General features: G+C 43.7%; 1 long non-coding RNA gene across 1 annotated transcript in view; it reads right to left on the bottom strand.

Moving 5' to 3' along the window:
* Nucleotides 1-273: 273 nt before the first annotated feature.
* The window catches only part of LOC128590227 (uncharacterized), a 69,479-nt gene continuing 45,151 nt past the window's right edge, over nt 274-24,601 (bottom strand). Inside the window, exons 3-4 of the long non-coding RNA XR_008381246.1 lie at nt 1,382-1,465; nt 274-345 (exon numbers count right to left, since the gene is read on the bottom strand). This is a non-coding gene — a long non-coding RNA (uncharacterized LOC128590227). The remainder of the gene's footprint in view (nt 346-1,381; nt 1,466-24,601) is intronic.

Below are 24,601 nucleotides of genomic sequence, written 5' to 3' on the forward strand. Positions count from 1 at the left end.
AATATACAAGCCAAAAAAAAAAAGATACAAGTTGAATCACTATGGCTGTTGGAACGGACTGGAGTGGGGGCGGTATGCTGTACGCCATGTTTTAATTCTTTAGAAAATAGAAAAGGATTGCAAGAAATGCAACCTATATTAACAGTTGTTAATTCTACATGGTGGAGATACAGGCACTTGTTATATTTGAAGCTTTCTGTAATTTTAAGTTTTCTGTATTTGAATTTCTATATCCTATAGAAAAGTTTGAAACAGCATACGTACAACATTAAAGTCCTCTGGGTGGTAATGTTATGGGTGGTTTTTGTTTCTTCTTCAGGATTTTCTGTAATTTCCAAATTTTACCTATTAGAAAATATAACTTTTATAATCAGTAGACAAATAGACCCTCCTCCCAATTTTTCAATAGCAAATGCATTTCTTTTTTTTTTTTGTAGCGACAGAGTCTCACTTTACTGCCCTCGGTAGAGTGCCGTGGCGTCACACAGCTCACAGCAACCTCCAGCTCTTGGGCTTATGTGATTCTCTTGCCTCAGCCTCCCGAGCAGCTGGGACTACAGGCGCCTGTCACAACGCCCGGCTATTTTTTTGTTGTTGCAGTTTGGCCGGGGCTGGGTTTGAACCCACCACCCTCGGCATATGGGGCCGGCACCCTATTCACTGAGCCACAGGCGCCGCCCAGCAAATGCATTTCTTATTTCTGGGAGTTTGATACAAGGCAGAGCATATTGCTGGAGCCAGGAATAGTGGAAAATCAAGAAGTAGATAATGATATGTGATAGAAAAGGGTCTTTTAAAAAAGAGGAATTCAGGAGGTACAAACTTTTGAGGGTAAAGGATTTTAGCATCACTTCTCTATCCCTATTCTTTTCTACGGTAAGTCTGTTCTGTGGCAACGCGCAGGCAGGAACCACTTCCTGTACTTCTGGATGCTTCTCACACGTGGCATAGTTCATCTTTAACTGTTAGAGATCATCTGGCACAGCCCCCTGTGTTACCAAAGGAGAAACTGAGTCTGGGCACCATCAGCTCAGAAGACCTGCGTCTTGTGAAACTTCACTGCTCCGAGTGCTGTGTCCCCAAAATGGGCAATAAGATAAAAATGCTAACCAACTAATGAACTAATGAACTGACATTATCTTTAAAAGCAAACTTAAATGGTGTCAGATAAAAGCTAACATGGCTGTCTTCACTGAGGTCCACATTGATATTTCTATCCTTAAAGGCTAATTACTTGAGCAGGAGTCTCCTCCTTTACTAAATGTTTGGATACTGACAAGCACGTGTAAATCCCCAGCTGCCGTCTCCAGCAGCGCTGTGGCATCCCATGCAGTCCCCACCCCCAAAGACAGGAGCCTCACTAAAGCCAAACAAGAAGTACCTCTCAGTAGCCGTCACAGGAGAGGCCTGGTCCACCAGCCTGTGCTTGTTCTTCCCTACAGGGCCACCTCCTGCACCCTGTCCCCTGCGTGATCAGCTTATGGTCAATACGTGAGCCCAGCCCATTTTCAAAGGACAGCAAGGGAACGGGCCCATGTCAGTCACTCGGGGGCGCACCCTTACAGGCCCATCTCACATCCGTGCACTTACTCTCTTCACTGCCCCTGGCGCCAGAGTCACCCTGAGGAATGGTCATCAGAGTTGGAAACCTGTGGAGAGCTGGGAGTCAATCTCCACCTCCCAGCCTCCTCTGCCCTCTGTGCCCTACCTGTCAAAGTTAAAACACAGGACCCCGACTCCAGGGTCCATGCCCTCCTCATCAGTACCCTCCCCCAGGCCACACAGCCCCCAGCATCCCCCTCCCAGTTCCTCAGGCACTGGCCCTACCAATGAGAGGCAACTCAGCCTCCTCTCCAGGGACGCCAAAGTCCTTCAAGCCCCACTCCCTGCTTACCTCTCCAACCTCATCTGCTAGCACACCCATCCCAAGCACAGGCAAACACTCTTAAACATGCACACGGATGTGCACACTCACACGTGCAAGTGCACACACTCATGCCTGCGCATTCACACTCATGCGCACAAACACACATACACATAAGTGCATTCACAGTGCACACACACGTATGCACAAGCATGTGCGTGTGTGTACAGCCACACTTGAGCTCAAATGCACACAGGTACACACACATACACATTGGCAAACTCACGGGCACACCCTCATATGCACGTACTCACACACGCGCACGTGAACAGGTGCACACACACTCCTGAAGCCGGCAAGTCTCTGAGTACGCTCTGCTCTCCAACCCCGCCTGGCACACAGGCCACTCCCTCTGCCTGACTTCTCCCTCCAGGCCTCACCTGCTCCTTCTAACCTGCCTCTGGCTCCCGACTCAGACGTGGCTGCACCAGCAGGAGTCACTCGCAGAGACCAGGGCTGGGGTGAAACCCTCCAGGGACCCCTCCAGTTCTCCCAACACCCCCAGCAAAGGGCCCGATGCAGAGCAGACACAGAGCAGATTCCCAGTGCAGGAATTAATGAGTGGACAAGACGTGTGACTATTTATTTTTAAACCCAGAACCCATAAATACAGAGCCAGAAAAGTGGCTTTCCTCCCAGCACTGCCCGTCCAAACCCTGCCACACCTCCTCAGGGGCTCTAGGATGAAGGCCAAGTCTTTATCCAAACTTCCCACAGAGGCACCGTTCTTTATCTCATCCCACGGCTGGTCAATGAAATCAGCCCCCAGGGGCCTGAGGACATCCCAGGTACCTTACGGTTGCACACATTTTGCACCCAGAATCACAAGGTTATATCATTATCGCAGACATTGTTGTTGATGTTTCTGCTGTTATTTTTTCTTTCAAAAATCTAAGTCTAGGGAAGGCAGCTGAAGCACTGTAAAGCTCGTGCCCATGTCCCTGAGGCAGGCTGAGAGATAAGGATTCACTGTCCTGAGACTGACCCCTCCAAGGTGTCCCCAGGGGCATTGGGCCTGGGACAGCAGCTAGGCTGTCAGCACACACCCCTCCCCTTCCCAGGCCATGCCCCTGCAGGCACAGAGGAGAGGCCTGACCCTCTGCAGGACCCTGACCCATCCAGTCCACAGACATGAGTGGGAGTCCCTCTCAGCCAGGTCCCAAGGGGGCACCAGCACATTGTTTCTACACTGGGAGCAGGCAGGGAAAGAGGACGTGTCACTGTTTTGCTCATTGAGTAACCAAGGCATCAGAACCAGGAGCATGAGCCAGATACTCGTGCAGCTTAAAGTTGTTCTTTATTACCCAGATTCAGAATCCCAGAAAGACAAGGAGGTTCTTCTCAAAGCCTGCCTGCCTTTGACAGTTCCACAGTTCTTTCACCCTTGCAAAGTCACTGTCCTCAGCTGCACGTCAGCCAGCCCTCTAGCTCCAGCTGAAGGACTCGGTGTCTGTTACTGTCCCCAGCTGCACATCTGGTGTTTGTGCTCATCCCAGTGTCATCCCATTCCTTCATGGTGTCAGAGCCAGGGGAGGACTGGCTGACATGACTGACCGATATCTACTTAGACCACTAAGTAACTTTTATAGCTAACGGAAGCCAGCGGGGTTGAAGCTGCTTCTTTTCTTACGAATCCACACAAGACACCGGGGGCAACTGCTATTAGTATTTTCATAGCTGCCTGGGAGTTTAAAGGAACAAAATAATACAACTATAGCTGCAGCTTCTCTGTACCTCCCCGGTCCCTTCTCCTTCCTTGCCTTGACATGCAAACCTATCCTGCAGGTGGTACGTGTTTTTCCTGTCCTGAGAATAATACTTCACTCTGTGGACCTACGTCAAAAGAGGGCAGAGCGATGCTTTGTTTATTTTTACTATTTACACAAAGTCACATGGAGTTTGTAATTTCTTCACTCACCATTGTAACTTTCAGCTCTCTCAGAGTGGGTTCTTATAAACTTAGCTCATTTGTGGTAATGGCTGTTAGCATGTGTGCACAGGAATGTCTCATAATTTATTCATCCGATGTGAATCTTTCACTGAGAAAAGCAGCGCTCCCAAAGCCACCTTGCTCATAGCCAGGTGCGCAGGTGGGTCCCCTCTCAGCACTTCGCCCATCATCTTCTGAGCTTAGACAAGGCCCCCAGGAAAACCCAGGTGGTGGACTCCATCCAGCTCCATTAGGATTCACCTGACCAACCTCTGAAGGCCGGACTGTGTCCGTCCTCCCTACAGCAAGGGGCCTACGCTCTGGTCATTGCTGCACCCCATCTAGTGCTGCCCTGTGGCTACATGAATGCACAGCCAGGGCAGCTAAGCATCTTTGCCTATGCTCATTAGCCACTAAGGATTTTTCTTCTGTGAAACTCGGAGTCATGTCCTGTGACTATTCTCAAAGATTGCACACTTTCTTCTTTCACAAAGCGTCCCTTGGGTGAGAGGCTCATACTGGAGTGTAGGACACACAGGGCTTTTTCTCTCTCCCTTCCTGTCTCTACAGATCCCATGGTGAGCCCCCCACTGCTCACCACACTGCAACAGTGTCCCAAGGGGCCTGGGTGTGAGCACTGTCCCCTCGGGGTGGGGTAAGGGCAGCTCCATGAGCATCTGTGCCTGGCATTTAGAGCTCTGTGGAGGTTCCCCTGTTTGTGGATCTTCAGATATAGGTGGGATCACAAACATCTCAGTCCATCTGAGCAGCTCCAGGGGGCTGGGACTGCTAGAGTGGGTCATCAAGCCTCATTGCCATCCCTCTCTCGTTGACAGCAGCAACCGTGGCTGGCTCGTGTCACATCCAGCAACTACTGCATGAATTTTTATGAAGTTGAGGTATCTTCAGCATGAATTTCAGAAAGTAACGGTAGTAAAAAGAGAAAAGCAAGGTGAGTTGGAACCACCCTGGGAAGGCGGGCACAGCTCTGTGTAGCTCCTTCCCAGACCCTCAGTGGGGAGGAACAAAGACTACAAAGTGCTGAGAGGGGACCCACCTGCACACCTGGCTGTGGGACAGGACACGGAAGAGAGATGTGCAGAAGAGCCTGGTAGAGCAGCGCTCTGATTTGAGTTACAGTTTCCTGGAGGAAAAATCTCTGCAACCAATCTCTCAGCGCAGAGCAAGGCGGAGGCAGGCTTAGGCCCACGACCTCAGCGCAGAGCAAGGCGGAGGCAGGCTTAGGCCCACGACCTCAGCGCAGAGCAAGGCGGAGGCAGGCTTAGGCCCACGACCTCAGCGCAGAGCAAGGCGGAGGCAGGCTTAGGCCCACGACCTCAGCGCAGAGCAAGGCGGAGGCAGACTTAGGCCCACGACCTCAGCGCAGAGCAAGGCGGAGGCAGACTTAGGCCCACGACCTCAGTTGACTACAGCTGGCCACCCCCTCGCTCAGCACCCACCCTATAGCCAGCTCCAGGAAATCACACCGAACATGACGTGCCTCAAACTGAAGCTCTGAGGGGAGGAAAACATGAGTGTTCAATAAGCAGAGAAATGCTCAGAGATGTGTCCAGCATCGAACTGAAACCAATAGGAAGTCTTGATCCAGCTACATATATTAAAAGGAAAAGAGTTGGCATAGCAGTTGTGGTGGGGTCTGGGAAAAGTGTATTATGAAAAAAATATGCATGATTTCTATTTTTTGGACCAAAATAAACTACTAACTTGTCATAACATGTTTGAATAGGATCTAGTTTTAGTCACTAAAAAGACAAGACATCAGTTTTTAAAGGGCATCATGAATTCTTCTTAAATTAAAGTAAGAACAAACATTAAAATTCTGCTAAAACTTAGGAGCAAGAATGGTGACATCAGTGATGCTTTATGGAAAGTTTGTGGGGACAGTGCCCCAAAGAAATCTGTAGTTTGCAAACAGATAACTTGTTTTAAGGAGGGACAAGATAATGTTGAATATGAAACCCTCATTGGCAGACCACCTACATCATTTTTTTGAGGAAGAAATTCAACTTGTTCATGCTCTAATTGGAGAGGACTAATGATCAATTGACTTATGCATCACGTTCCATTATTGGAATGGTAGCGATGTGGGTGTCATTTATATCCTACTATTCAAGGTCATTGCCAAGGTCTGATTTTTTTTTTAATTTTTACATATATATGTGTTTATTAGGTTTCCAATTTTTTGCCTTCACAAAATTAAAAAGGCTTAAAATTTAGTAACAATAACAATGTTTAAGATAAGGACTAGAAACAAAAACCCGATAAAGAACGAACAAACATAAATACATTCAGAAATGGAATCAGACAATTGCTACACTGAAATATTAAGCAATAATAATAATAATAATGCAAAGAAAGCAATATTCACATTGTCAAATAAGAGTATGTCTATTATGGAATGCTCTGACTCTGAGATTCAGTATGGAGTCATCAGTTAACTTCTTCTTATTATTTTTTTAAATAATTACTATATTTTTAAAAATATAATACTTATTATATTTAAAAATATTATATTTTTAAAAATATAATAATACTTATTAATATAATAATACTTATTATATTTTTAAAAAATAGACAACTAATATTTATAAATAAAAGTAAAAGATAATTTTGAAAAACAGATCATGCCAAACTTTATAGACAATAGAAAAAGACAAAACACTTCAAAAGCATTCTACTTGATCTGGGTACACTTGATATTAAAATTGGAAAAAATATATTATTATAAGGGGGAAATTACAAACATATGTCTCTTATAAATGAGGATGCAATATCCTAAACACCATATTAATAAGTTGAATTAAAAATTAATGTTTAAGTAATGTACTTTGGTCAAAGTTAAATCCAATTTATGTGAGAATTAGTCACTATTTTCTTTTCTTTTCTTGTTTTGTTTTTTTTCTTCTTTTCCTTTCCCTCACCCCCTCCCTCCTTCTCTGTCTGGTCTCCCCTTCTCCAATGCCCCACCGTGTCATTAATTGTCATTAACTGCTCTCATGTCAAAGATGAATACATAGGATTCATACTTTTCCATTCCTGTGATGCTTCACTAAGGATAATGTGTTCCACCTCCATCCAGGTTAGTACAAATGCTGCAAAATCTCCATTTTTTATGGCTGAATAATATTCCATGGTATACATGTACCACAGCTTACCAATCCATTCCTGGGTTGAAGGACATTTAGGTTGTTTCCACATTTTGGCAATTGTAGATTGGACTGCAATAAACAGCCTAGTACAAGTGTCTTTATAATAAAAGGGTTTTTTTTTTCCTGCTGGGTAGATACCCAGTAATGGGATTGCAGGATCAAACGGGAGGTCTAGCTTGAGTTCTTTGAGGGTTCTCCATACTTCCTTGAAAAAAGGTTGTACTAGTTTGCAGTCCCACCAGCAGTGTAAAAATGTTCCTTTCTCTCCACATCCACGCCAGCATCTGCAGTTTTGAGATTTTGTGATATAGGCCATTCTCGCTGGGGTTAGGTGATATCTCAGGGTGGTTTTAATTTGCATTTCTCTAATAACTAGGGAAGATGAGCATTTTTTCATATGTTTGCTGGTCAAATTCATCTGTCATCTTTAGAGAAGGTTCTGTTCATCTCTCTTCCTCATTGATGTATGAGATTGTTGGTTTTTTCCCAAGGTCTGATTTTTCACATGTCTGCCTCCTGAGACTACATTTTATCACACTGCACAGAGTTAGTCACTGCTGCAGATACTGGCAAGCTGGGAGCTTGTCAAAAAGTCATGCAAAAAATTCAAAAATCTCTACCTCCAGCATAATTGGGTTAACAGTTGAAACAAATTGAAGTTGAGCACATTTTGGCACTTGGTGGGTGTCAAAACTATGGTTCCCAGATTAGCTGAAGACAAGAGCAGAGCCCTCAATGGGAAACTGAACCAAGTGGGATCAAGATCCTGAAGCATTTCCTCAAAGAATTGTACCAGGAGATGAGACCTGGCTTTACCTGGATGCTGAAGACAAAGCACAGTCAGAGCAAGGGCCACAAGAAGTGGCAGGGCTCAGGCGAAACAAAAGCGGAAACCAGTCAAGAGCAAAGGTCATGGCAACAGTTTTGGGGGGGATTCTCTAGGCATTTTGCTTATTGATTTTCTGGAGGACTAAATAGTGATAACATCTGCTTATTATGAGAGTTTTAAGAAGCTTAGCCAAAGCTTTAGCTTAGCCCAGCAAAGTTTCGCCAGAGTCCTTCTCCACCACCACAATGCTCCTGATCATTCTTCTCATCAAACAAGAGTAATGTTGTGAGAGTTTCAATGCACCATTGTTAGGCATCCACCTTACAGTCTTGATTTGATGCCTCTGACTTCTTTTTGTTTCCTAATCTTAAAAAAAAAGACTGTAAAAGACACCCATTTTTCTTCAGTGAATAAGATCAAAAGACTGCATGACTAAATTCCAAGCATCCTCCGTTCTTTAAGGATGGATGAAATAGGTGGTACCATTTCTCATAAAAGCATCTTGAACTTGATAGTGCTTGTGTTGAGAAATAAAGTTTATATTTTTATTTTTATCTTTTAATCCCATTTTCAATGAACTTTTTAAAGTTCTCTCATACAAGATCATAAAAATAGATAAAATTTTAAAATACACCAGGCCAAAGGAAAAAAACAAATGAGATGAATAATCTCCTCTTGGGCAGAGAGGAGGGAAGGACAAGAAACAGTAGGAAATTCTTCAAGAGTGCTTCATGTTAAAAAAAATCTTACACAGAGCAGAACAACAATTGAAAACAAACTCAGTAATAAATGATTTTGCTAAGTGTTTGGGGGTGGGGGACGTACACTGATGTCTGCAACTTTAAACCCACAAAAATAAAAGAGATTAAAGGACAGAAAGAAAGGGAGGTGACGGGGCGGCGCCTGTGGCTCAGTGAGTAGGGCGCCGGCCCCATATGCCGAGGGTGGCGGGTTCAAACCCAGCCCCGGCCAAACTGCAACCAAAAAATAGCCGGGCGTTGTGGCGGGCGCCTGTAGTCCCAGCTGCTCGGGAGGCTGAGGCAAGAGAATCGCGTAAGCCCGAGAGTTAGAGGTTGCTGTGAGCCGTGTGACACCACGGCACTCTACCCGAGGGCGGTACAGTGAGACTCTGTCTCTACAAAATAAAAAAAGAAAGGGAGGTGACAAGCAAGAGTAATAAAATCTTGAGAGTTTAGGTGGTAGGAAGATAATTGTATTATCTTTTCTGTATAAGAAAATGTTTATAATAAAATGTTAAAGAGAAAAGATAAAACCCATCCTTCAAAATTACCATAAGGATTAGATGAGATAACAAATGTTTGAGGGCATCGTACACTATAGTATTTACATGTTTTAAAGATGATTAAGATAGCATAATGGCATAACAAGGGGAGATTAAAGAGCTAATAAATAAATAAATAGGGAGTCTTTACAGCACTAACAAGTAAATAAGGACTAGAAAAGACCTGGGTGGTAGCCAAATTTCTGGCATAGAGGAAATACTGAATATAATCAAAATGGATGCAGCATGCAAAGTGCTTAAAAAGATTTTTTTTTAAAAGCGGACATAAAGAGCAAACAGTCAGTATCCAACTTACAGATAATTGGTATACCTAAAACAGGGACACTACCAAGTGTAAATTTAAATAAAGTAAATCAGAAGAAAGCATTTCTGAAAAAAGGAAGAATTATATCAAAATATTGAATGTGTGCGTATGTATATACACACGTTATATGCGTACACACAAATGTGGAAGTAAATCCTGTCGTTCATGGCAACGTGGATGAAACCGAAGAACATCGTGCTAGGTGGAGAAAGCCAGACTCAGAAAGAGCAGCAAGGCACAGTGATCTCACTTCCACGTGAAGTGAATCAGCCAAACTCACAGAAGCAGAGAGGAGAAAGGTGGTTACCAGGGGCTGGGGTGGGGATCAGAAGATGTTAGTCAAAGGGTATACACTTCCAGTTATCAGACAGATAAGTTCTGGAGATCTAACACACAGCAGTGTAACTACAGGGAAATTTGCTAAGAGGATAGGTTTTTTTTGTTTGTTTGTTTGTTTGTTGGAGAAAGAGTCTCACTTTGTCACCTAGGCTAGAATGCCCTGGTCTAGCTCACAGCAGCCACAAACTCTGGACTCAAGTGATCCTCCTGCCTTAGCCACCTGAGTGGCTGGGACAACAGGCTGCCAACACCACGCCTGGCTAATTTTTCTCTGTTTTTAGTGGAAATGAGGTCACGCTCTTGCTCAGGCTAGTCTCAAACTCCTGAGCTCAAACAATCCACTCACTTCAGCCTCCCAGAGTGCTAGGATTTCAGGTGTGAGCCACTGCACCCTGCCTAACAGAGATTTTAAGTGTTCTCACCACATACACTCACACACACACAAAGTGTCACCATGTGAAGTGATGAATATGTTAACTAGCTTAATTGTGGTGAATGTCACAATGTATATGTACATATATACATATCAAATCATCATATATATATATATATAATCAAATCACCTGGAAAATATACAATTTTTAATCATCCACTATACCCCAATAAAATTAGGGGGGAAACCTCAGTAATGTAACATTAAGAAGATAAAAGTAAAACAAAGCTTTCTAACATATTAATAAGCATACCTAGATAAACTCACATTTTAAAAATTACTTTTGAAAAATTTGCTTACTGAAAACAAAGAGATCCAACTGAAACCAAGTTGCTAAGAACCTGAAGGTAAATGTCCAGCTGAGGCTGCCCCAGACCAGCCATGGCAGACAGAGCACAACCAGGCTGTAACAGGGATGTCAGTCAAGGGGTGGGTGTCGAGGGGAGCCCCACATAGTGATGAAGAATAAAATGCAATCAGTGTAACCTGGCTTATTGTACCCTCAATGAATCCCCAACAATAAAAAAAAAAAGTTAAAAAATAAATAAATATATATATATATATATAAACAAATGTTTTAAGCCAAAAAAAAAAAAAAAAAAGAAAGAAAGAAAAGAAAGTTCTAGCTGGCAGGAAAGTCTATGTGCCAGATAGTGGTGCACCAAATTATGAAAGGAAAAAAACTACAGTAACTCCGAAGACAAATAGAAATGTAACAGTAGCAAAAATATTTGACTTATCGCTCCTGGCCTGTGAGCAATAAATTCTTATAAACAGCAAAGAAACTGAGGGTGGGGTCCACATGAAAAAATGAATGAGTGTATCTCAAACTATGCCCAGCAAGCAGAATAGGGTCTCCTTTCCAAAGCCCATGGGCCCCCGACCCCCATGGCCAACCTACTTGCAGAGCATGGGCAAGGTTGAGGAAAGTGGGAAGGGAAGTTTAGGCACCTGAAGACTGGGGCCAACTAGAAGCCATCCCCTACCCTAGGACTGAAGACCAAGGAGAGGACATGCTGCCTGAGCCCAGGGAGGCGAGCTGTGCTCCAAGAGGCCTCCCTTTCTCTCCTGAGCTCTGCTCCCTTCCCTCCTGCTGGCAATCGGTCAGTCCTGGCAACCATGCCCAGGTGACACAGCCACAAAGGGCAGCCTCCTGGGGCCCAGAACAGGGCAGAAAAGGCTAAAACACAGATCAGAAAGGGCAAATGGAGAATTTGCAGCACATTAATTCCATCAAATCAGAAAAAAATAGTAATAAATGTATCAAAAGCATATTTTGCTCAAAGCCATGTAAATGCAATTAAAACTTGGAAGAAATGAATGGGTTTCTAGGAAAATATAAGTTACAAAAGTTGACTATACGAAAAAATGTGTAGAATATAGGGAAAAAATCAGATTAATTACCTTAGGAAAATATTTGATACATCAGTTCCATTATTTTTACTAAATTTTCTTCTTTTTCCATTAAGTTTTCAATAGATTCTCCTACTTATTTCAGGTATACAATTAAGGTACCAAAAAATAATGATGATTTTGCTTCCTCCTCCCCAATTTTTATGGCTTTTTTTTTTTTTTCGGTTTTTGGCCAGGGCTGGGTTTGAACCCGCCACCTCCGACATATGGTGCTCAGCGCCCTACTCCGTTTAGCCACAGGCACCTCCGTTTTATTCCTTTTTATTTCCTCGTCTATTAGTTAGTCCTTCTCACATAGTGTCAGATAATTAAGAAATTATTCTTTTTGCCTCATTCCTGCCTTTGAAGGCATGCTTTTAGTGTCTCCCCAGTCAATGAAAAGCTAGTTTCTTGTTTGAGTTTGCCTCTCTTGATACATTAAGGAAATTCTTGGCTATTCCTGTTTTAGATGTTACTTTACACTCTTATCAAATAGCATCTTTGCCTTAATTGACATAATCATAGTGACTCTTTTTAAAATTTTTTTTTAGAAATGGGATCTTGCTCTGTTGCCCAGGCATGAGTGCAGTGGCATAATTCATTATAACTCACTGTCACCTCCAACTCCTGGGCTCAAGAGATCCTCTTGCTTCAGCCTCTCAAGTAGCAAGGACTAAAGACATGAGCCACTGAAACCAGCTCCAGTGACCTTTAAATATGACAAATAATTACCCCCAAATTTTGAATATTAATTATATCCTAAGAGTAAAACATCTTTGCATTTTTAGAACAAGCCCCTCCTGGTTATATTACATTATTTTTAAATTTTACTTATAGATTTGATTAGCTAACATTGTATTTCAAGTTTTTGCATTGGCTGACGTAAGTTTTCATTTTTGTGCTCTTTTTGTCAGGTTTTGGCGTGAATTTCATGCTGACGCCATAAAATCATTTTTGAAGTTTTCCTTTTCTCTCAAAATTCTAGGAGAGCTGAAGTATGCCCTCAAATTCAATACTTTGATGATGCAGAATTCAATTTGGGCCTGGCAATTCGTTATACAAATTGGGAAGAAAGAAGTAAAATTGTTATTATCTGTATATCTGGAGAAACTAGAATCAATTGAAAACTATTTGAAGATAGAATTGATATCCAAAAATTATATCCAGTGAGATCTCTACTAGTTAGAAAATATAAGGGAAAGAAAACGACAGCCTTTCCCACCTCCACACTACCCACCACTCAGAGAACCCAGGACCAAAGAGGGCCACACAGACGCAGGCTATTGGCTGATCAGGATGAGCTAGGGTGCCCACAGACGCAGGCTATTGGCTAATCAGGACGAGCCAGGGCGCCCACAGACGCAGGCTATTGGCTGATCAGGATGAGCTAGGGCGCCCACAGACGCAGGCTATTGGCTGATCCGGACGAGCAAGGGCGCACACAGAAGCTGGCTATTGGCCATTCACAGAAACTTTTCCAAACACTGTGACATACAATCAACATGTGTCTGAATTGTCAGATAAACACCATTTAGAGCATTGTGTAAAGATTTGTGTATTTTTAAATCTATTTTTAAATTCCTTAACAATAGAAATACATAAAACCTGACTAGTTAGCAGTATTTCTACATCATGTGGATGCAAAGAGCGTCCCTGCTAGGAGTCCCCGCTCCACCACTTCTTGCCCCTTCTGCTTTCATGATGAGCATTATCATCAATCTACACTTCACAGGCAGAAATACTTCTGAACTATTTATGCATATCATGGGGAAAGCTTGATTAAACACCGTTAATATCACCTATAAATCCTTTTAACTAGCTCCGTCCAGACCACGGAGACCCATACTGCCTTGAGGACATGGCCCTGCAGAAGGGAGGGTGCCCACGTCCACTTTTCAACAGATTATCCCTAAATGTGTTCCCCATCCACTCTGGTTCTGTGGCCCAGCACACTGCAGCAGCCCCCTAACAGGTTACCTCAGGCCACTTATGATTTCCATGTGTTTGTTACTGGGAGGGTTTACACAGGGAATTCCACCTGTGGGAGGGCTGGAGTGGGGTTCAAGGAGACCACCAGAAATTATCTCAGAAGCCACAGCACCATAGCAGGAAGCTCGAAAAAGCCACTGTAGACAGCCGCCAGTGAGTATGGGTTCCCTTTCTCCTCCACCTTCCAAATCTCCTACAAGTGCCCCTTGTTGGCTGATCTACACGGGCCCCAAGCAAGGGAGTTCTGGGAAGTGTAGTTCTGGGCTCCCCCACCCACAGCAATGCAGAGAATGTAGGCGCCATGATGCCAAGTGACCCACAGACAACCTGACACCATCTAGGCCTCCACCCCCTGGGCCTCCCTGCACCTGCCCTAGACCTCCAAACGAGAGTGCCAGCAGTGTGCAGCCGCTTCATACAAGGCAAGCAGCCCTCACTCAGTCCTAAGTAAGCTCACGCTCTCTTCCAAAGGGAAAGACACAAAGACCTATAAGCCAGGTCTCCATCTCTGTGGGATGTTCGTCCCATTTCCAAGTGAGTCACAATCCCCATCTGAGGTCCTGTGACTTACATTTTGTATTAGCAGATACAAAGTGTAGATAATCAGAGAGAGAGAAAAGAGAACCTGGGAAATACATGCAAAGAAGAACTCGCAGAGAGCTCTCACAGCCCGAGTGGCCTCGGCAACTTTCTTTTCCCACTTTCATATCGTGTCTCCTTTGCCCTCAGCCAGCACTTGGCTGATCACAGTTCTTTATCTTGGATGAATGTCCCCAACCTTCATTCTGAAGGAGCTAAGCTGTTCCCTACATTGGATGGCTGTATTCTTCCATTTATTTGTACCATGTACTAGCACAAAGAGGCACCCTATGTTCCAGGCATGCTTTTCTCAGGGACCAAGCACCCCAGCCAATGTGGAAATCTCTTTGCTTACAGGGGCAGTGATGTCGTAACCCCAAAGTCACCAGGTGCCATTCCCAAATTAAATTCTATAAAGTAATAGCCATGTTTCTTCCTGAAGATCAAGACTTCATGAAAACAAGAAGGGCCCCAAACTGTAGGAACCAAAGCAGATGTTTGAAAGACGGTCATCAGTGCTGGTCATACCCACCTCTGGTTCCCGGACACAGGTGTCTGCCTCTGGAAGAAACTCCATCATGAATTGGCCATTCTCAAGGAACACTTCGCATCCTGAGAAGAGTACCCAGCCCTGCAACATGCAGACTCAGCTGGCGCCATTCCTGAGTTTCAGGGACCTCCTCGGGTTCCCTCAGGCTAGCTGCCCTGGGCGAGCAAAACACAGTGAAACCAGTGCATGCCATGGCAGTGACCCCAGTCCTCCTGGATGCATGAACGTGAGCCCGCTCCTCCTGGATGCATGGACGTGAGCCCGCTCCTCCTGGATGCATGGCTAAGTGAGAAAGCATTGCACACACCCATGCATGGTGCTACTGGCAGAAACTTAGCAGACAGAGAAGGCAAATTGTATTCAGAAAATATCCATTCCAGGGAAGATAGTCACCGTGCTTTCTGTGATGTGAGGAGTCAGGTGGCTGAGGGTCATCCAAGGAGGAGGATCACATCAGGGACAAGTGTTGTTCTCTGTAAAGCAGGTGGGCCCCCGCAGGGGTGGCAGTCAAATCGGCTTCAGGAGAAGAATGTCCTGTTGTGTCCCCTCCAAGACTCAGCTTCCATGTCCCCTGTCCCAGTCTGGCCTGAGGTCCTGCTCTTAGTGAGCTCCACTCTCCTCCTGAGGATCCGAAGCTCTGTGGGTAGCCAGCTGTCTCCTCCTTTGGTTGTTAGTTCAGTCACTCAAGTGAGCTCCGGCTCCAGCCTCAGCTCCCAGCCAGGCCCATCCCATGCTAGAGCACTACCATGGCCAAGCCGTGAGCTCCTTGCCACTCCTCTGGAGCCTCTGTGCTCACACAGGCTGCCGGCTGGACCCTGCATCAGAGGAGCCCAGTCAGAGTCCCTGGGGTTCTGCATGCCTCCTCTCTTCTCAAGATCCCAGCAAATTGGTAGAGGCAAAATATTTCCGTGCATTCCTGCTTCTGGGCCTATGCTCATTTTCTAGAAGACTCTACAATATTCTTCCTTCCCCTCCCTCTCTTCTTCACACAGGTAGAGCCCACTGGGACTCCATCTACCCAGGTTTTCTCTGCAGATGAGCAGACATTTCAGGAAGGTGCCCCAGGCTGGTGGCTGCAGGAAGGACAAGGCCCACAGGGAAGGCCCAGCATCTTCTCAGCCTTCTGGGTCCTGCTGGATTTTGAAATGTCTGGCTACCCACAGAGAAGCCTGGCAACCACACTGATACCTATTAAGTCACTCTCACCCAAGACTGCCCTCCCAGAGGCCACTCTTACCCATGGACATTTGGGTGTGTCCAGATGCTACATGCACAGTTAGGGTTCATGCCTGAGAACACACACTCCTGCTGGTTTTACAAGGACCAGGCACACTGCATGCGATGCTGATCCTTCATTTTCCTCATCAATGTATCTTGGAGACTGCTCATATCACCACATTTAGAGCTGACTCATTTTTTCCCATGGCTGTATAGGATTCCATTGTATGGGAATCCTATGATCTAATTAACAATTCCTCTCTTGATAGATAATTAGGCATTTTTAGTCTTGGGCTACTGTATGATTTCTGCAGAGAACATCCTTGGTAAATGAGACTTTCCCCCAATGGCCTACCTGTAGAGCAGTGGTTCTCAACCTTCCTAATGCCACAGCCCTTTAATACGGTTCCTGTGAATCGCAACCCACAGGTTGAGAACTGCTGCTGTAGAGCAAGTTTTCAGAAAATGTACAGCTGATCAAAATGCCCCATGTGTTTTACATGTTAGATCAAGCAAATTGCTTTACAATATCTCCCACCAAAATGTCCTCCCAACAGGATACAAGTGTTTTTCTTCCACATTCTAAAAAATGCTGTATATTACCAAACTGTCTCTTTTTAGTAATCTAATAGATTAAAAGCTCTGACACATTGGCTTTAATTTGCCCTTTTTAGATGAGTGAAGGAGCCAGAACAGCTTTTCATGTGTCTATTGGCTGTTTATATTTCTTTTTCTCTTTTTTTTTTTTCCATTCTTACGACATTTTATTAAGAAGAATGTGTTCCGATTCCATCCAGGTTAATACAAAAGATATAAAGTCTCCATCTTCTTGTGGCTGACTAATATTCCATGGTATACATACACCACAGTTGGTTCATTCCTTCCTGGGTTGAACTGACTATATATATTGGTTTATTTTTCTAGTGGTATTTTCGTCTTTTTCCTATTATTAAGTAAATTGTCCCCTTACCCATCATAGGTATTGCAGTTATTTCATCCAATTTTAGTATTTTATGATTTTATTTTATGTTTAAAATATTTTCTTGGCCAGGACTTTAAAAATTATTTTGAGAGCCAGCTGTAGTCGCATAGCCCAGCTAGTTGGGAAGCTGGGAAACAAGGATCTCCTATGCCCTTAAGTTCAAGGCCATGTAAGCAACATTTAAAAAAAAAAAAAGTGGGCAGTGCCTGTGGCTCAAAGGAGTAAGGTGCCAGCCCCGTATGCCGGAGGTGGCAGGTTGAAGCCCAGCCCAGGACAAAAAAAAAAGTGTAGTCCTGATGATCAAGACTTTTTAGCGTCAGGATTTTGTGCCTTGCTTAAAAATTCCTCAATGTAAACTTAATTTTTAAGTTTTTTGTGTTTCCTACCAGCTTCCTAAGAAAGAAATATAAATAGGCAATTTACAAGCAGCTCACGTGAGTGGATGACATAGTCCCCCATGAGGAGGGAACTGAAAGTCACACATGGACCACAGCCCCTTAAACATCACCCTGTGCCTCCACCTGTGGTCATCCACTTACCAGTTTCCTTCCACAAAGAAGCCCATCAACCACTGGGGCAAGAAACCACCAAACCACCAGTGGCAGCACCGTGTGGTGTGTGCAGAGCTTGGGGGTTGGAGGGGACGCAAAGTGATTTTCCCTTCCCTGTGCCTAATGGATTTTGATTGGCAATGACCTCCTGGGTTACAGCATTGCACAGTTTGCAAGGCGTCTCCAAGTTCAGCACTAAAATGTGGATTGATTGAGAAGTCTGAGCAAGGGGGTTGGAGGTGGGTATGGAAAACTTGGAACATTTTTTTAAAAAGATTTTTTATAAGTAATGTTTCTAAGTGACTTAGTAGAAACATATTAAAATCTAAAAGCCAATTCTATGTAAATTTATCTGACATTATGTTGGCAATGGATCTTTTAAAATGAGATCTACTACAATAACAGGCTTAACAGGCAAATATGACCGGCCTAATATACCTCCCATTCCAACAGACCATGTGCTTCTTTAGTAGAGGCTGGAGGCCCCCAGGGGCCCCCTTCATTGAGAGATGGGTTGCCTCTGTGTTCTCTCTGCCCCAATAAAATTCGGAGGGTCATTTCCTAACAGTGGACTCCAAGCAACCCTTTGAGGTCAAATATTAGCTCACAACAGAAGGAAGATGAGTTAGCACAACTTTTCAGGGAAGCGATTTGTCAATTTGTAACAAGAGATTTCACAGTCACCCACTGCTATTGCTTTCGCAAAATCTCACAGAGATGTGGCTAAGGACATACACACAAAGAGGTTCATCAAGCCTTCTCGTCATAGCAAGAAATTAAAAACAACTGAGCTGCAGGGAGTAGGAAAGGCATACATTTTCATAATGATGGAATATTATGCAATGATAAAAAATGTTGTTTACAAAAAGCTATTTTAATGATGTCAAGAAGTGTTTTTGACATACTACTGAATCAAAATCAGAATGCAAAATGTTATTTCAAAGATAGCTCAATTAAGAAAAGCATGAAAGCAAGTTTAAAAATACTGGGAAGAAAAATATGATGATGTTCACAGCAAATGGCAGCATTGTGGCTGAGTTTTCCACATCATTACGCTTTTGATTCTCCAAATTGACTGCAATAAGCAGCATCAGACAAAATTTAATTAAAAACTTATCTTAAAAAATGAAGAAGGGGTGGAGACAAGATGGCTGACTGAAGCCAGCTTTCCACAGAAGCTCCTGACCAGAAGTAGAGTTAAAGGACAGAAATTTAGCAAGTAACCTGGTGGATTTGAGCTGCACCAGAAGAGACAGTTGAAGAACGCCTATCAACCCCGCTGAGGTGAGCTGCGACACCAAGGATACAAACAAAAGGTACAACCTCCATCACCAAGCAGATGAGAGTCCCCTCCCACATGAGAACAGCTCAAAGTGCCCCACAAACAAACGAGCAGAGTTCAAAGGTCCTCCCACTACACTCCATGGGAGAGACCCTCTAACAACTGGACCTACCTCCCCTACTAGGGTGCCACAGCATGCTCCTGCCAGGCATAAAACTGTATAAAACTGTATATATTCTCTACCTGCAACTCTGAGCTCTCAGCACTCCCTTCCACTCTCAATCTGAGGTCTGGAGGCCAGTCCTCAAGGAGTCCAGATTCTTGGGTGATTTCTCGAGGGGTGTGGACAGGGCCTAAACTGCAGCTGGTCAGTGCTGACTCTTGGGCATGGGAGTGAGGAGAGGACAGTCAGCTGAGAGGGAACCACACGGGAGCGGCGGTGCCCCGAGGCGCAGAGCAGCAGCCATCTTTTAGCAACAATAGGGCTCACTCCCGGATATTCTGAAGCCACACCCCCTGTCTCCCTGGGTAACCAGAGGAGGCCAGGCATCTACTCAGGTGGCAACCACCAAAGAACAGATCTGGGATGGAAATGCAGGCCCCCTGAGTAAAGGGTTTGCCTGAGGCGGTACCGGCCTGGGTGGAGCACGGGAACTAGAAGCGCATGTGAAGACCTGAGAAGTTCCCAGGGCAGGGCTGACCCAGAGGACCGCTTTACTGAGCCTAAGACTCACCCAGTACTCAGGGGATCGTCAGCCTATAGACAAAGGAAGAAAAGAGGCAAGAACTGACAGGTAACCAAATACAAACCTGCAGGAGCAAACACAGGGCCTGAGGCGCAGGCTCTGGGAATTCAAAACAGCTTCTCTTCTGCAGGGGAATTTAGCAGGGACAGAAACAAATTCCCGCAAAGTTGTTCTGTTCTGTTATGTCATCAATCAGGGGCGGGGCTGGAACTGAGTGAAAACCCCCCAGCCTCCATCAAACGCCTGAGGTTGTCAGGCCTCACCTACCCCTGCTAGATAGAGGCAGAGCACAGTGGCCTGGCTGAGCAGAAATAGATTTCCTTGTGATTCAGGCAGGTGCAAACCCCTGGAGTAGCTATTCACTACAGGCAACTGGGTCAAAGCCCTGTGGGACTATCAGTGACTGGGTGTGACAGAGGTGCAAGGTGGGAAAGGAGGCATCAACCTTCCCAGACTGAGCTATTTGCTGGGTGGGTCCTCCTGACTCCACGCAGCACTGGAGCAAGCCATATCAGAGTAATCACCAGACCCCTGTGATCCAGTTGCCAGAGACCTTTTAAACTCTCCCACCTGAGACAGGTGCTGACTGAGACAATTGATTTGGACATTTTGAACTGAGCCAATCACCCGAGGACTATTCAGGTGGTGCCCTGGGTGTGTGATTGTAGGAAGGATTGATTTTCCTTTTACAATTGTTGCCTATAGGGGGTGTGGTGACTTAATTGCTGGTAGTTCTCGACAGCTGAGACTGCAACCCAGAGTAACTGTTTCACTAGGCTTGGACAGAGACCAGCTGAAAACAAGACAGAACCACTTAGCCCCACCACACCAAACAGGTCCCCAGTTTCTCAGGCCATAGTACTGTACAGGTCCTCAACAAAGCTCCAGGGGAAAAATTAAAGGGAGTAAACAATCATGGGGCGGAATCAGAGGAAAAACTCTGGTAACATGAATAACCAGAATAGATCAACCCCCCTAAGGAAAGATATGGCAGATGTAACTGAAGATCCCATTCATAAACAGCTGGCTAAGAAGTCAGAAATCAAATTCAGAATTTGGATTGCAAACAAGATTAATAGAATGGAAGAAAATTTGTAATTAGAAATTCAAGGAGAAATTCAAAAGTTGTCTCAAGAATTTAATGAATCTAAAGACAAAACCACCAAAGATTTTGATGCACTAAAGCAAGAATTTGCAACCCTCAAAGATCTGAAAAATACAGTAGAATCCTTCAGTAACAGAGTGGGGCAAGCAGAAGAAGGATTTCTGACATTGAAGACAAAGCCTTTGAAAGCTCCCAAACTCTCAAAGAGGAAGAGAAATGGAGAACAAAAAATGGATCATTCTTTCAGAGAGTTCTGGGATTATTCGAAGTAGGCTAAAATCCGCCTCACTGGAATCCCTGAAAGTGATGAAGTGGCCACGCTAGGCACAAAGGCCCTTCTCCATGAAATTATGAAAGAGAATTTTCCAGACATGCCAAGAGATTCTGAAATTCAGTTAGCAGACAGTTTCAGAACCCTAGCACGACTCAATCTTAATAAGACATTGCCCAATCATATCATAATTAACTTCACTAAAGTTAATATGAAGGAGAAAATTCTGAAAGCAGCCAGACATAAGAAATCCATTACCTGCAAAGGGAAGAATATTAGAATGACTGCAGATCTCTCTGCTGAAACTTTTCAAGCCAGAAGAGGGTGATCATCGACTTTTAATCTCCTAAAGCAAAATAACTTTCAACCCTGGATCCTGTATCCAGCTAAACTGAGTTTCACTTATGATAGAGAAATTAAATACTTTAATGACATTCATATGTTGAAGAAATTTGCCAAGATCAAACCAGCTCTTCAGGATATTCTCCGACCTACCCTCCATAATGACCAGCTTATCCTCTACCATAAAAGTAAACTCACTCAGAAACTTTCGATCAAACACCAACTTCCACAGTGGCAAAAGGTTTAAAAATGTCCACTGGACTTTCGAAAAACTCGATACCCAAAATTTTACCAGACATATCAATATTCTCCATTAATGTGATTGGCTTAAACTGTCCTCTAAAGAGGTACAGGTTAGCTGACTGGATACAAAAACTCAGGCCAGATATTTGCTGCATACAAGAGTCACATCTTCCTTAAAAGACAAATATAGACTCAGGGTGAAAGAATAGTCATCCATATTTCAGGCAAAGGGTAATCAGAAAAAAAGCAGGTGTTGCAATTTTATTTGCAGATACAATAGGCTTTAAACCAACAAAAGGAAGTAAGGATAAGAATGGTCACTTCATAATTGTTAAAGGTAATACTCAATATCATGAGATTTGAATCATTAATATCTGTGCAAACTACCAGAGTGCACCTCAATTTATAAGAGAAACTCTAACAGACCTGAGCAACTTGATTTCCTCCAACTCCATAATAGTTGGACATTTCAACACTCCTTTGGCAGTGTTGGATAGATCCTCCAATAAGAAGCTGAGCAAAGAAATTTTAGATTTAAACCTAACCATTCAACATTTGGATTTAGCAGACATCTACAGAACATTTCATCCCAACAAAACTGAATACACGCACTTCTCATCAGCCCACGGAACATACGCCAAAATCAATCACATCTTAGGTCACAAGTCTAACCTCAGTAAATTTAAAGGAATAGAAATTATTCCTTGCATCTTCTCGGACCACCATGGAATAAAGGTTGAACTCAGTAACAACAGGAATCTGCATACTCATACAAAAACATGGAAGTAAAATAACCTTATGCTGAATGATAGCTGGGTCAGAGATGAGATTAAGAAGGAAATTGCAAAATTTTTGGAACAAAATGACAATGAAGACACAAATTATCAGAACCTCTGGGATACCGCAAAGGCAGTCCTAAGAGGGAAATTTATAGCACTGCAAGCCTTCCTCAAGATAATGGAAAGAGAGGAAGTTAACAACTTAATGGGACATCTCAAGCAACTGAAAAAGGAAGAACATTCCAACCCCAAACCCAGTAGAAGAAAAGAAATAATCAAAATTAGAGCAGAATTAAATGAAATTGAAAACAAAACATTATACAACAGATCAATAAATCAAAAAGTTGGGTTTTTGAAAATGTCAATAAAATAGATAAACCTGTGGCTAACCTAACCAGAAAAAAAAAAAAAACACGAAAATCTCTAATCTCATCAATCGAAACTACAAAGACGAAATAACAACAGACTCCTCAGAAATTAAAAAAAATCTTTAGTGAATATTATAAGAAACTTTATTCTCAGAAATATGAAAATCTGAAGGAAATTGACCAATACTTGGAAGCACGTCACCTTCCAAAACTTAGCCAAAATCAAGTGGAAATGTTGAACAGGCCCATATCAACTTCTGAAATAACATCAACCATACAAAACTTCCCTAAAAAGAAAAGCCCCAGACCAGATGGCTTCACGTCAGAATTATACTAAACCTTTAAAAAGGAACTAGTACCTATATTACTCAATCTGTTCCAAAATGTAGAAAAAGAAAGAAGAAGGCTACCCAACATATTCTATGAAGCAAACATCACCCTGATCCCCAAACCAGGAAAAGACCCAACAAGAAAAGAAAATTATAGACCAATATCACAAATGAATATAGATGCAAAAATATTCAACAAGATCCTAACAAACAGAATACAGCAATACATCAAACAAATTATACATCATGACCAAGTCGGTTTTATCCCAGGGTCTCAAGGCTGGTTCAATATATGTAAGTCTATAAGTATAATTCAGCACATAAAAATATTAAAAAACAAAGACCATATGATTCTCTCAATTGATGAAGACAACGCTTTTGATAATATCCAGCATCCCTTCATGATCAGAATACTCAAGAAAATTGGTATAGGAGAGCAAGATGGCAGCCGAGTAACAGCATTCTTACATCTGGGCACCGGGAGTCTGGGGAGATAGAACTCCGGGCATCTCTGGCTGGTGGGATCTGCCTATCATCACCCCTGCGCGGATACAGGGAGTCAGCGAGAGACTTCCGGACCCCAAGAGGAGGACTAAAACAGTGGAAATCCGGCAAGTGGTCACGTGTGTTTAATTGCTCTAAACCCGCCCGCAACTGTAAGTTCAGTAGCAGCGAGACTGCAAACCAGAAAGGCCTTACCTGTGAACTGTTTTGGTGTCCTTGGACTTGGCACTCAGTTGAACTGCCTTGGGGAGAGCCTGAGCGGGAGTGTGGAGAACTTTGGCCGTTGTCTAGGGTCTCAGTCTGAGCCGCTGAGCCAGACGGAGCTAATGGTGTTTGGCAGTGGGTCACAGGGAGCCATTGTGAGCGATCTGCCCTGGCAAGCTCCGCCCTCAGGGTTGCAGAGCTAGAATTGGAAGGGAGCTGGTAACCCAGCGACCAAGTAGCCTAAGGGTGGGGTCTGAGCCGCCTTGCAGCCCTAACCCTCAGGGGCAGAGTGAGACCAGTTTTGGCACACAGGGTAAGTGGATAGCCACTTCAGCAGTGATTCTAGCGACAAGCACTTTCCTGGGAAAGCTTCTGCTCAGCAAGTAAACAAGTTCAAAGTGCCTTTTAAGTGGGCTGAAGAGAGATTTAGGGTGTCTACCTGCTGGGTTTGAGAAATCAGCAGCCACCAGTCATATCAGAACTGTGATTAACATCTCATAACCCAGAAGACCACGTGTTGCCAAGACAATTTTCAATAACATATACATACTGCTTTGGTTTTGGTTGTGTGTGTTTTTTTTTTTCGGTTTGGTTAGGTTTTTTTGTTTATTTTGATGTTGTTGATGTTGTTTTGTTTTATAAGTTCAACCTTTTCCATACAGATCTTTTTTCTTTCTCAATTTTTCTAGTTTAATTATAATTTCCCATTGCTGTCTTTTTCAATAATTAGAACTTCATTTTTGCTAGTGTTTCTACTGCTATTATTCACTTTTTCACCCAATTTTATCCCATAAAGTTTTCTGTTTGCTTGTTTTGGTTTGAGTTATAGCATTTTTGTCTTTCCTCTCTACTGGGTGAAGGTGGGGTACTGTGTCTGATCAGGTTAGCAAAGAGCTGCTGACCTCAAGGGAACCACCCAACTGGGCACTCCCAGA

Source organism: Nycticebus coucang, chromosome 7, assembly GCF_027406575.1.
Source record: "Nycticebus coucang isolate mNycCou1 chromosome 7, mNycCou1.pri, whole genome shotgun sequence".
Classification (NCBI taxonomy): Eukaryota; Metazoa; Chordata; class Mammalia; order Primates; family Lorisidae; genus Nycticebus; species Nycticebus coucang.